Genomic DNA, 12427 nt, shown 5'->3' on the forward strand with positions numbered 1-12427 from the left:
AAAACCATACAACTCTTTTAAAAACAATACGAAATTTTTCAAGCTGAGTCATTGTTGACCTAGGCTCTCAAATAGCAGTGGTCTGAATAGCACTTGAATCGCTGGTTTTAAAAGAAATGCAAGCAAATCATTCATGTTCATTTTCCCAAAAGTTTATTTCTGTTTAACTTTTCATATCCAATGCTTTGTCAGGCTTCATCTACGAAGAATTCTTGAAAATAGCTTTTGGCATCTGACAATTGCTTCTCTGATATCAAGAAACACCATTAAGTTGATATTTTAGCAGAGAACCAGGTACTTTTCATGTATGAAGCGTCATCACCAGAAAGTAATATTTGTTTTAGTTGAAAATAGCCAGAGTTTCCTATCTCTTCCATCATTTTGCAATCATTTTCACGTCTCTGGACTTTAATTTCTTCATTCTAGAAATGACGGGATTGTACTAGCTGCTTCCCATTCTGTTTTTTTTTTTTTTTTAATATTTTTTTTCTGCTCCATTCTGTTTTATAGCCAGTTTTACTTGTCTTCTCTCTCTAGATTGTAAAGTCCTTAAGAATGGGGACCCTCTCATAAACCTTTTCTCTCCCATTATGCCTAGCTTTTAAATACCTTGTACCCAGTAGGCCCACACTACCTTCTTGATAATTGAATCAAACAGGTGCCAAAGCCCATGTTTCAGAGTTGTGTGCACTAGTTATAAAGGCTGTTTTAAAGTTTTACACTCTTAGAGGGCTTATTCTTCTAGTCTGCTTTTAATCCACCATACTTTCTTTTTGTAAGTCACTTAACCAGGGTGACCCAACTAATAAGTGTTAGGGCTGTGTTAGAAATCCAGGTCTGTGTGATTCCAGAAGTGGTGTTTATTTTATTAGGCTGTGCTGTCTCTCTGGGATATAAGAATAAGCTATAGTTTGTCGGTTTGAGGAATTTATAGTCAGTTGTAAACAATTATCTATATATAATCTGGGTAGAGGAAAGTAAATGCTGAACAGAATATTCTGTTTACTTTCTGGTTCCTTGGGTGGCAGACCGATTTTTTTTTTTTTAATTACCCCCCCCTTGCGACTTGCTTACTGTCCTCTCTATTTGCTATGCGTTCTTCTGTGTGTCTGTGTTTATTTTTATTTATTCTGTCCCCCCTTGCGCTTGCTTGTTGTCTGCTTTCTGTGTCTATTCGTTATGTGCTCTTCTATGTTTTTACTTGTCTCCCTTTTTTGTTGTGTCACTTTGCTGTGTCGAATCCATGGCGTGTGTGGGCAGCCTGCCTTCACAAGGGGGCCCTAGGACATGAACCCAGGACCTCCCATATGGTAGACGGGAGTCAGCTGATTGAGCCACAGCTGCTTCCTGGAAGACCTGTTTTTACAGTCTTAAAGATTTCCATATTCACAGACTGAGCACACAGTAGGTTCTATATCATAGCATTTTGAAGAGAATCTACAGCCACATTCACAAGTACCAACTTGTCTTTCTAGCCAGCATAATGTAAAGTTGAACATTTTACTGACCTGTATTCAACCCAGGTTTAATAAAATTATAAGTAAACAGAAGATAGAAATGTTTGGTCATGTAAATGACTCCTTAAATTTATATTTTCTTTGGCATATAGAAAAGTATCTGGATAGCTCCCAATTGAGAGATTTTTGTCTTCTGAGAACTCTCTACATAACTAGAACTGTATAGCTAGAAATATACTTTGCCCCTTGAGTTATTTGTGTGGAATACACTATGATACTTTAACAGCTGTTTGAATTTCAATCTTGTAAAAGTGTTGGGATGAAAGTACGATGGACAGCTATAGCTCCTGGTCCTGAATTGTAAAAAAAAAAAAAAAATACTATTTTTACATTGTACTTCTCCACAACTCCCTTTAAGAAAGATCAAAACTGTGGCTTCATTTATTGCAGACTGCACTACTTAGGAATAAGACAAAAGAAAATGATTACTGTTAATTGCCATGGGCAATTAAAAAGGATTCTTTGTTCAGTAACAAATTGATTGTGTACAAATGAAAGTCTGCACTGCATTAATACAAGATTATTAGGTTCTTGAAATCTGCATCTTCAGCTAGAGTGGCTTTCACTACAAAGGAATTATTTCACTGGGAATAGTATGCCTCAATGGTTAGCGATGAAAAGTATTAGTCTTTATTTTTCAGAAATGCTTATTAAGTTTGTAGGTGGACGGCTGGTGGATGCTGCTTTTGTGATGTTTTTTAATGGTTTGAAATCATTGAATACTTTTGGAATGCTGCCATCCTATAGGACATTTCTTCCTATGATTTGTCAGGCAGTTGAAGAATGCAAATAAAACTTAGGTAAAAGGGAAAAGAGGGGAAAAAATGTCATTGGGTCTCAGCTGTTGGCATATGCCCAGTGTTAGTCAACAGCCACAAAGGCTTAACGATGACAACTTTAATGTTGGCCATTTGATATTGTATGTGTATGCAAGGTCTGTATTTCCTTGGGTACAGTTCTCCTTTATAAGTTTTTTTTAAACTTTTTTTTTAAGTTAATGTACAAGTTGCATATGCATAAGTCCATAAATCATAAGTATACATTTCTGAATTTACACATATACAGACAGACCCCTTTTTTATATGGTAGGCCCTAATTTCCTTTTCCACGTAATTCTTCTTAATAAGTTGGTCAATAGTTGAGAGTCTCCATATGTAAGGCACATTTAACATACAAAAGTGAATGTTTGTGATACTTAAAATTTTTCTAGGTCTGTTCATGGTCATATACCTGATATACATCTGTACATATCTTCTTGCCTTTTGCTCTTCTAGTGTCTATACATTCTTATTTGGAAAATGTCTTCGTGCTAGTCACTGGTAACATATATGCATTTTCATTGTACAAATTACCACAAGTGTGAAAGCGTTCTTGTATTAACAGATCTTTCCTCTTTGTGTTGCGATTCGAGATTATTTTAGTTTCTGCTGGGCATTAAAATAGAATGGATAGTGTTCACTGCGGTGAGATTTTCATGGGGTGGTACTCAACTGTTGTCAGGCATGTGAACTGGTGTGAACTTTCTGGAAAGCAATTTGACAATATTTCAAGAGACTTAACAATTCTTGGTCAGTGTATAGGAATTCATGCTATAGAAATAGAGATGTGGACCAAGATTTGTCTACAAGGATGTTATCTGTAATGATGTTTATAAATAAGAAAAATAGAAACCACCTAAATGTCTAATCATTGGGAAATGGTCACTTTGTGGAATAATATGGAGTCATTAATAAAGGATGTTTTAGGAGAATACTTGACATTGGAAAATGTGTACAAAATAATATTAGGCAATAGGAGAAGCAGGATATTGAACTATAAGAAGTATGATTCCAGTTATTTAAAAATACATATGGGAAAAAGTGCAAGAACTATGTCAGAGTGCTCACAGTGGTTGTCTCTGTGTGGCAGGATTTTAGGTGATTAAAATTTTTATTCTCATACTCACTTCGGCAGCACATATACTAAAACTGGAACGACACAGAGAAGATTAGCATGGCCCCTGCACAAGGATGACATGCAAATTCTTGGAGCGTTCCATATTTTTATCCAGCATCCTCAGGATGGAGAAATAAAATATGGATTAGAGTGGACTTACTGGTTTTCTACTATAGAATTATTGTGACTGTAGCAGTGGAAGAAATTATATTGATGTGGAGACAGTGGCCATGGCTGTTGCTGAAGGCAGGAAGAGTTTCAGAAAAAGAGGTGTAATATGGGGGCCTTTTCGGAACTAGGAGTTATCTTGAATGATAATGCAGGGATAGATGCAGGACATTATATATCCTGCCATAACCCACTGAATGGACTGGGACAAGGTGTAAACTACAGTATAAATATAATCCATGCTGTGTAGCAATGCTCCAAAATGTATTCATCAAATGCAATGAATGTACCACACTAATGAAAGAAGTTTTTGATGTGGGAGGAGTGGGCGTGTGGGGAGTGGGGTATGTGGGAACCTCTTATATTTTTTAATGTAACATTTTGTGTGATCTATGTATCTTAAATTTTTTTTTTCTCCATTTTTACAGTTGTCTACAATGAACTTTTCTATTTTTGATTCAGAAAAAAAGGTTAGGTTTTTTTGCAGTGTGGTTGTATTGTATGGTATTTAAAATAAATATATGAAGGAAAAATTGAAGTGAAAAGTGAGAAATTAGTAATGTTGGACTCTAATACCTTTGACAATAAGGGAGACACCCTTTTTAGAGCAATAATAGGAGTTAAAAACAAGATTAGTGATTAATAACATGCTTACTAAGTGCCAGAGCACTACTAACTGTTACCTCCTCTTATCCTCGCAGTAACCCTCTGAGGTAAGTAGTGACCTTTTCATTTTCTAGATAGGGAAGGACTGAGGCTTCCCTGGGGCTTCCAGCGTAGACTTGCCCAAGGCCACACTGCTAATGAGTAACCAAGGCAGTCTGGCCTTTGCTCAGGAGCCTTTTCTGCCACTTTCTCTTTTTTTCCCCCCAGCCATGTTTGTTTTAAGAGAAAAGAGCCATTGGCATATTACTTTTTCCTTTTCTTGGTCAAAGTCGGGAATGGCTATGAAATTGATTATGTCTTCCCTTTTTGGGACCAAAAAATCTCTAAGGGGTATTGAGCAGGAGAGGAGGGAGCAAACTAATTCCTTGTAGCTTCAGAGGATAGAGATAGGAAGGCATGTTTTATTCCCTGCACCTCCCATTCATCCAATGTTTTTCTGTGCCAGAAAGTAAAAAGTTTTGAAAGCCAGTGGCCTGTTTTGTTTTTTTCCCCTTTCTTTCTGATCTTAAAGAATTGAGTATAACTAAACATTTTAATACAGGACTGCATTGACTAGGAAGACAGTTTCATCTTATGAGACAGAACTTTTTAAGAAAGTAGTCCAAGTTCATGTTTTATTTTGGAAAGGAATAATTTGGGGATTTAAAAGTATACTTTGTTTTTATCTTTTAACAAGACATTTATGTATATCCATCTGTTCGTCATTCTTTCTCTCATTGGGGAGAGTATTAGAACATCTCAAATTCAGTTGCAATGTGAGGGTGCATTCAGGCATCAAGAAGAAGAAATTTAAATTTTTTTTTTTAGGAGGTACTGGGGATTGAACCCGGGACCTTGTACACGGGAAGCAGATGCTTAACCATGGAGCTACACCCACACCCAGACATTTGAATTAAAGTTATGAAGCTTTGAATGAGAGAAAGCAGGAAAGGTAGAGTCTCTGGAATCTTTTACGGTCCTTTAGATTCTTGGGATTCCTTGAGTGATATAGAGGAAAGTACATTTTACTTCTTACCAGTTTTGTGTCCTGGGACAAATAATTTGTTTATTTTTTAAATTTGAGTTATCTGTAAAATGGGCCTAAATACCTACCTGTATGCCATAAAAGCTTTTTTTTTTTTTTTTAATTCTTTCTGAGAATTAAATACCAAGAGTGAAGGTGAAAACTTTATAAAGTTGGAGTACCTCTCAATTTTCTGGGAGAATGAAAGAATGCAATTTGGTTAATTAAAATGTTTGGGTAAGCCAGCGTATTAGAGTACTACCAAGGCAGTATGATGAAATTTTAAATCAGTAGATCAGCTCATGCTATTGATTTGTTATTTCTTGGTCTTATTTCAGCTTGTAATTTGTCCCCAGGTTGCAGTCAGTTTTAGGGTCTTATCAGTAAGCCTGTCATACATCTAAAAGTTAACTTCAGTCATAGGCCAAATAGCAGTTGTCGAGGTTTTGTTTGTTCTCAATATTCAAACTGAGACTGCAGTTCCTCTCTCTCTCATCATGTGTGGCCTGGGCTGAGGTCTGGTCCCACCACTAACCGGCTTTGCGCCCTTGGAGAAGACACTTAAACTTTTGGTGCCTCAGTACCTCATCTATAAAAAGGGGAAGATAGTAGTGTCTACTTATATGGTTGCTGTGCAAATTAAAATAGTATATTTAAGAGGCTTACCATAATGTCTGGTTCATAATGGATGCTCAGTAAATGTCATTGTTAGTGCAGTGGTTCCTAGACCTGGCTTTTATAGACCATTTGAAGAATATGGTGGTGGGAAAACCAATTTAAGTTTACCAGTTTTTAGTTTTGCCAAGGAGGGCATTAAAAAAAAGAAAAACTACTCTCACTACTTTTTAATGAAACATAGCATCCAATATCAGACTGAAAAACAACCTTTCCCAAGGAAGTTGGCAGTTTTAACATGGACATATATATGTTCCTAGGTCTCAATTTACATAGACCAATGAAAACTTTGCCACAGGCCAGCACCAGTAATACATGGACAGGTATTTGTCAGACAGGCATGGAGTCATGCCCTAATTTTTCCATTTATTCTGTGCCCTTAAGCAAGTTATTCAGCTTCTCAGAGCCTTAGTTTTTTTCATCTGTAAAATAGGTAATCTAGTATTATCTACCTCACAGGGTTGTGAGAAACTGAGGGAATATATGAAAAGTGGCATTTAGCATGTACTAAATTGCTTGGGATTATTGTTAATCTCAGGTGGCAAATACTCATTGGTACTGGTTAAAATTAAATCCATTGTGCTATATGCTACTCGGAATTACAAGAAGTAGGGTACTGTCATCGATTGTAGAAGTCTCCTAATAGGTGTCCTTTTTTTATGTTTTTTTAAAAATTTATTTATTTCTCTCCCCTTCCTCCCCCCCGCCCCCCATTCTTTACTCTCTCTGTCCTTTTGCTGTGTGTTCTTCTGTGTCCACTTGCATTATCAGTCAGTACTGGGAAACTGCATCTCTTTATTTGTGTGTGTGTCATCTTGCTGCATCAGCTCTGTGTGTACTGTGCCATTCCTGGGCGGGCCATGCTTTTTTCACATGGGGTGGCTCTCCTTGTGCTTGGAGCACCCCTATGCGGGGGTGCCCCTGCGTGGCATGGCACTCCTTGTGCGTGGCAGCACTGCACATCGGCCAGCTTACTACACGGGTCAGGAGGCCCTGGGGATCGAACCCTGGACCCTCCATATGGTAGACGGACGCTCTGTCAGTTGAGCCATGTCTTCTTCCTTATAGATGGCCTTATCTTCATCTGTTCCTCTTGTTTCTTCTCTCTGAGTCACTAGAGAAATCTAAAACAAAAACCTATTACACTCTCCTGCTTAAAAACCTTCATTGCTTCTCTTTTGCCTACAAAATACAGCCAAGACCTTTTAAGGTGGCATATAGACTCCTTTATAGCTTGGCCCAACCTACTCTTCGAGCCTTTCACTTTTCCCCATTAGATACTTATGCTCAGCCATAGGGCTGCTTGGTCTCCAGAAGATGCCTTATTCTCTTTCTGCCTCTGTGTCTGTGAGAAAGCTGGATCCTCTCTTTAAAGTACCCTTATCTTCTTCTGTGATAGGTGAATTCGCTACTAATCCTTCAACATCCCCTTAAGCGGCATGTCCTCTAAGGGGTCCGTGGAAAGATTTCAGGGGGCCTGTGAGTTTGAATTGAGAAAAACCAACTCGACTAGATGTCCAACATGCTATTCATGTTGCCTTGTCAAATAATACACCACAGTTTAATGTCCTTATGCAAGATAAACGACGACAGTCTGTACATAGACATGTCTTTAAAAAATAAAATTTAACTTTAACTTCCTATATTTCTGATATACTGGATTATTAATAAGAAGCACATATATACTGTAATACTATATGTCTTTTAGTAATTGATTTCAATATATGTAACTGGTTTCCTTTGTAATTTTATATTTATGCATTTAAAAACATTCTCATGAGGACATGTTGGTGCAGGTATGATATATTTATGAAATAATACACAGTATAGTGTGACTTAGTATGATTTTATTTTGATATAGTGTGTTCTGAGTGCAGATAACTGCCTGCAAAAAGGTTAGTAAGGATAGCGAAGATGGTTTTAAGATTTCATGGGAAAACTTGAATTTCTAAGTGTTTGTTGAAAATGACCATTTGAACAGATGTTGAATTGTGTTATCAGGTATTGAAATTATGGGAAAGTTGTAAAACGTAATTTTGAATAATCCTAAAATTAGTTTAAAGACATGCCAATGTTGAGTGTCATAAGACTATTACTATCTGCCACTACATTCTGAGAAGGGGTCTGTGTTTTTCACCTGACTGGCAGTGGGGTCCTTGGAACAAAAAAGGTTAAGAACCCCTGCCCTCAGATGTCTGCTGTTCTCTGAGACCTCTTTCACTGGTATTTTTGTCAGCTGTATTCCTTTAGCACTTTGCTGACAATGTTACTGGATTGCTAGTTTTCTTCAGATGATATGTTCTATGGTTTTGCATCAGTAGTCACAAAACATCAAGTACTGTTACCATAACCCTGTCTTTGGCCACCCATTTGTCCTCTTCAGAGGCAGTGATATTTTTTCCACTTGCTTATCCTCTCAGAGGTATTTTATATACATACAAACAAGCAAATAAAAATATCTGTAACCTCCTCTTTTTCTATGACTGGTATCATGCTGTCATTACTATTCTGCATCTTTTTTTCACTTAATATCTTGGGAGATCATTCTATCTTAGTACAGGAGAAGCTTCCTCATTCTTTTTTATAGCCTCATGATATCTCATTATACACATATACCATCAATTATTTAGCCAGTCTCCTCTTGATGGGCAATTAATTTGTTTCCAAGTTTTTGCCTTTGCAGTTGGCACTGTAGAGAAAGCTTGAACATATATCCTTTTTCAATGTGAGAATATGCTGTAAGAGAAATTCCTAGAAGTGGAATAGTTGTCATCTTGTACTTCTCAAAGTTAGGGACTTTTTCTCTTTTGTTTTCCACTTTGCCTGGTGAAGTGCCTGGCATGGATACTTACTTAATGTCTGAGTGAAGAACAGAGTAGTCTAGCTGGGGAGACAAGACAGACTTTTTTAAAGAAATTGAACATTGATGTCCCAAGTCAGGATATCAAGGATCCCCTGGTAAATCCTAAAGCTTGCAAAAGTTCTGGCAGCCGTTCCCATGGCTCCGGGTATTATGAGTAGCCCATAAAACCTGGTTGGAAGGTGTCTGTATAGCTTCCTCAGCTTGGGATGGATTTGGATTTTTCAAAAAAACCCCTTACTGTTGTGAAAGTCACATTTCCCTGTGAGCTCACACCCAGGGAAATCCTTTCACTTTTGGGCAAGTGAAACAATCTTCAGAGGTTATTGACTCCTGTGGTGATAATAATAGCCAATACTTAGTCCTTTCTATATATCAGGTGCTGTTTTACCCACTTTATGTGTATTAACTAAAGGAATCTTCATTAATCCTATGGAATAAGTGCATCCTTGTACCCATTTTACAAATGAGGAAACTGAGGCAACATGATAGTTGGTAGTATAGGCAAAGAATTCAGGGGAAGGAGAGTAAAAATTTACTTTTCCTCCTGCTCCTTAGAAAATACCAGTTATACAGTTCTACAAGGCTGATTTTGTGTTCACTCTCTCCCTCTCCTTTTCTTTCCCTCCCTTTCTCTTACTCTCTCCCTCTCCCAGAGGCCCTACTTGTTTTCTTGATATAGAGCTAATCGCCTGTGATTTCACATATTAACCTTTTTTTTTTGTGATATAATACATATTAACCTTGATTGGGAAATGTTTCTCTTACTGAACAGTATTTGGAGGAACATAGTGCATTTTTTTGTTTGTCCCCTTGATCCCTAGTTTGGCTTACCTGTTAAAGATTTCCAGAATAAGTTAGGTGTTGATGCCAGTTCAATTTTCTCATCCTTTTTAGTGACGTCCTAATTGGACTTTATTATATAGGTTTTCCATACAAGGGTATCTTAACCTAAACTTACCTTAGTAAAATGCAATCAAAACCTACATTTCATTCATTTATCTTTGTTTAAATTTATATTGTGGTAAATGCAATATATCATTTGCCATTTTAGCTACTTTCAAATTTATAATTTGGTGCTGTTAATTCAGTGTTGTGCTTTCATCACTATAACTTTTCCATCACCCCAAACATACTGTACCTTTTAAGCCAGGGATTCTTAACAAAGGGTCTGTGAGCTTGAATTGAAATTCAGAAAAACATTATTCTTGTGGGGACGTGTTGGTGTGGGTGTGATATATTTATTAAATAATACACAGTATAGTGTGGACTTAGTAAGGGGTCTGTGGTTTTCACCTGACTGACAAAAGAGTCTGTGAAACAAGGTTAAGATCCCCTGCATTAAGCAATAACTCTCTTTCCACCTCTGTCCCTGCCCCTAGTAACCTTTGTCTCTGTGAATTTGCATATGCTAATTATTTCATATAAATGAAATCCTACAATATTTATGTATCCCTTCATTTCTGTAATGCCTTTTTTTTTTTTTTAAAGATTTATTTATTTATTTAACTTCCCCCCCTCCCGCCCCTAGTAACCTTTGTCTCTGTGAATTTGCATATGCTAATTATTTCATATAAATGAAATCCTACAATATTTATGTATCCCTTCATTTCTGTAATGCCTTTTTTTTTTTTTTTTAAAGATTTATTTATTTATTTAACTTCCCCCCCTCCCCTGGTTGTCTGTTCTTGGTGTCTATTTGCTGCGTCTTGTTTCTCTGTCCGCTTCTGTTGTCGTCAGCGGCACGGGAAGTGTGGGCGGCGCCATTCCTGGGCAGGCTGCTCTTTCTTTTCACGCTGGGCGGCTCTCCTTACGGGGCGCACTCCTTGCGCGTGGGGCTCCCCACGCGGGGGACACCCTTGCGTGGCAAGGCACTTCTTGCGCGCATCAGCGCTGCGCATGGCCAGCTCCACACGGGTCAAGGAGGCCCGGGGTTTGAACCGCGGACCTCCCATGTGGTAGACGGACGCCCTAACCACTGGGCCAAAGTCCGTTTCCCATCTGTAATGCCGCCTTGAAGTATTTTGCTTTGGGGTTTGGGGAGCAGCCCTGGAAATTGTGGTGTTTCATGATTCTGAAGGGAAGAGCCAGTGGCATGTCTTGTCATCAGCTAGCCTGGAATGCCCTTCTTAAATGTGTGTCCTCCCAGAAGCCTTTCCCGGATCCCCCTCTCTGTATTTCCAAGGTCTGAATTAGCATTAGGACTTCATCTAGATCAGCCTGCCCAATAGCACTTTCCAGTATGGTTATCACTACTTGAAATGTAGCTTGTGGGACTGAGAAACTGAATTTTATTTAATTTTAAAAAAATTTTGTTTTTTATTTGTTTGCATTTTATTTAATTTTAATTAACTTTAAATGGCTAAAATATTGGGTGGTGCAGATCTAGACTATATGGTCCATAATAGAGAACTTTTTCTTTTTTTCCTTTTTCTGTATCTTCTAATTCTGGTAAAGGACCATGTGTCTTATGTATTTGATGAATGTTTGATGATTTGCCCTGAGGTGTATAAGAAAAGTTAAAATACTCCTTAAATTCTGTCTCCCAGGGATAAACAACAGTAACAGTTGTGTGGTTTTTAAAAAAGATTTATTTATTTATTTCTCTCCCCCTTCCCTACTCCCCAGTTGTGTTTTCTTTTTTTTTTTTAAAGATTTATTTTTATTTATTTAATTCCCCGCCCCTCCCCCGATTGTCTTTTTTTTCTGTGTCTTTTTTGCTGCGTCTTGTTTCTTTGTCCGCTTCTGTTGTCGTCAGCAGCACGGGAAGTGTGGGCGGCGCCATTCCTAGGCAGGCTGCTCCCTCCTTCGCGCTGGGCGGCTCTCCCTATGGGTGCACTCCTTGCGCGTGGGGCTCCCCTACGCGGGGGACACCCCTGTGTGGCACGGCACTCCTTGCGCGCATCAGCACTGCGCATGGGCCAGCTCTACACGGGTAAAGGAGGCCCGGGGCTTGAACCGCCGACCTCCCTTGTGGTAGACGGATGCCCTAACGACTGGGCCAAAGTCCGTTCCCCAGTTGTCTGTTTTCTGTGTCCGTTCGCTGTATATTCTTCTATATCCGCTTCTATTCTTGTCAGCAGCATCGGGAATCTATGTCTCTTTGTTGCTTCATCTTACTGTGACAGCTCTCTGTATGCACGGCACCATTCCTGGGCAGGCTGCACTTTCTTTCGCGCTGGGCGGCTCTCCTTACGGGGCGCACTCCTTGCGCGTGGGGCTCCCCAACGTGGGGGACACCCCTGTGTGGCACGGCACTCCGTGTGCGCATCAGCACTGCGCATGGGCCAGCTCCACACGGGTCAAGGAGGCCCTCCCTGGGTTTGAACTGTGGACCTCCCATGTGGTAGGCGGATGCTCTATCTGCTTAGCCAAGTCCACTTCTCCAGTTGTGTTTTAATTGTAGAAAAAATTGCTGGTTTTCATTGGCATTACAGTGATTTCTGCACAAGAATTCATTACTGATTCTAGAAATTCAACATTAATCATGGTGGTTGTAGGTTTGAGAGTTTTAAGGATATGGAGCCTTAGGATGTAGGTCATAAATGTAACAGGAAGAAGTATGACTAATGTTATTGACAAAGTGCCTTTATAGAGATTATT

At 38.7% G+C, this 12427-nt stretch overlaps 1 protein-coding gene and 1 non-coding gene across 2 annotated transcripts in view; both read left to right on the forward strand.

Annotated features, from left to right (window-relative positions):
- The window catches only part of ARHGAP35 (Rho GTPase activating protein 35), a 144990-nt gene that overhangs the window by 6176 nt on the left and 126387 nt on the right, over window positions 1-12427 (forward strand). The window lies entirely within an intron of this gene.
- LOC111760676 (U6 spliceosomal RNA) lies at window positions 3455-3561 on the forward strand. Its single transcript, XR_002794294.1, has one exon. It is a non-coding gene; the product is annotated as a U6 spliceosomal RNA (small nuclear RNA).

The sequence above is a fragment of the Dasypus novemcinctus genome, chromosome 18 (assembly GCF_030445035.2).
Source record: "Dasypus novemcinctus isolate mDasNov1 chromosome 18, mDasNov1.1.hap2, whole genome shotgun sequence".
Lineage (NCBI taxonomy): Eukaryota > Metazoa > Chordata > Mammalia > Cingulata > Dasypodidae > Dasypus > Dasypus novemcinctus.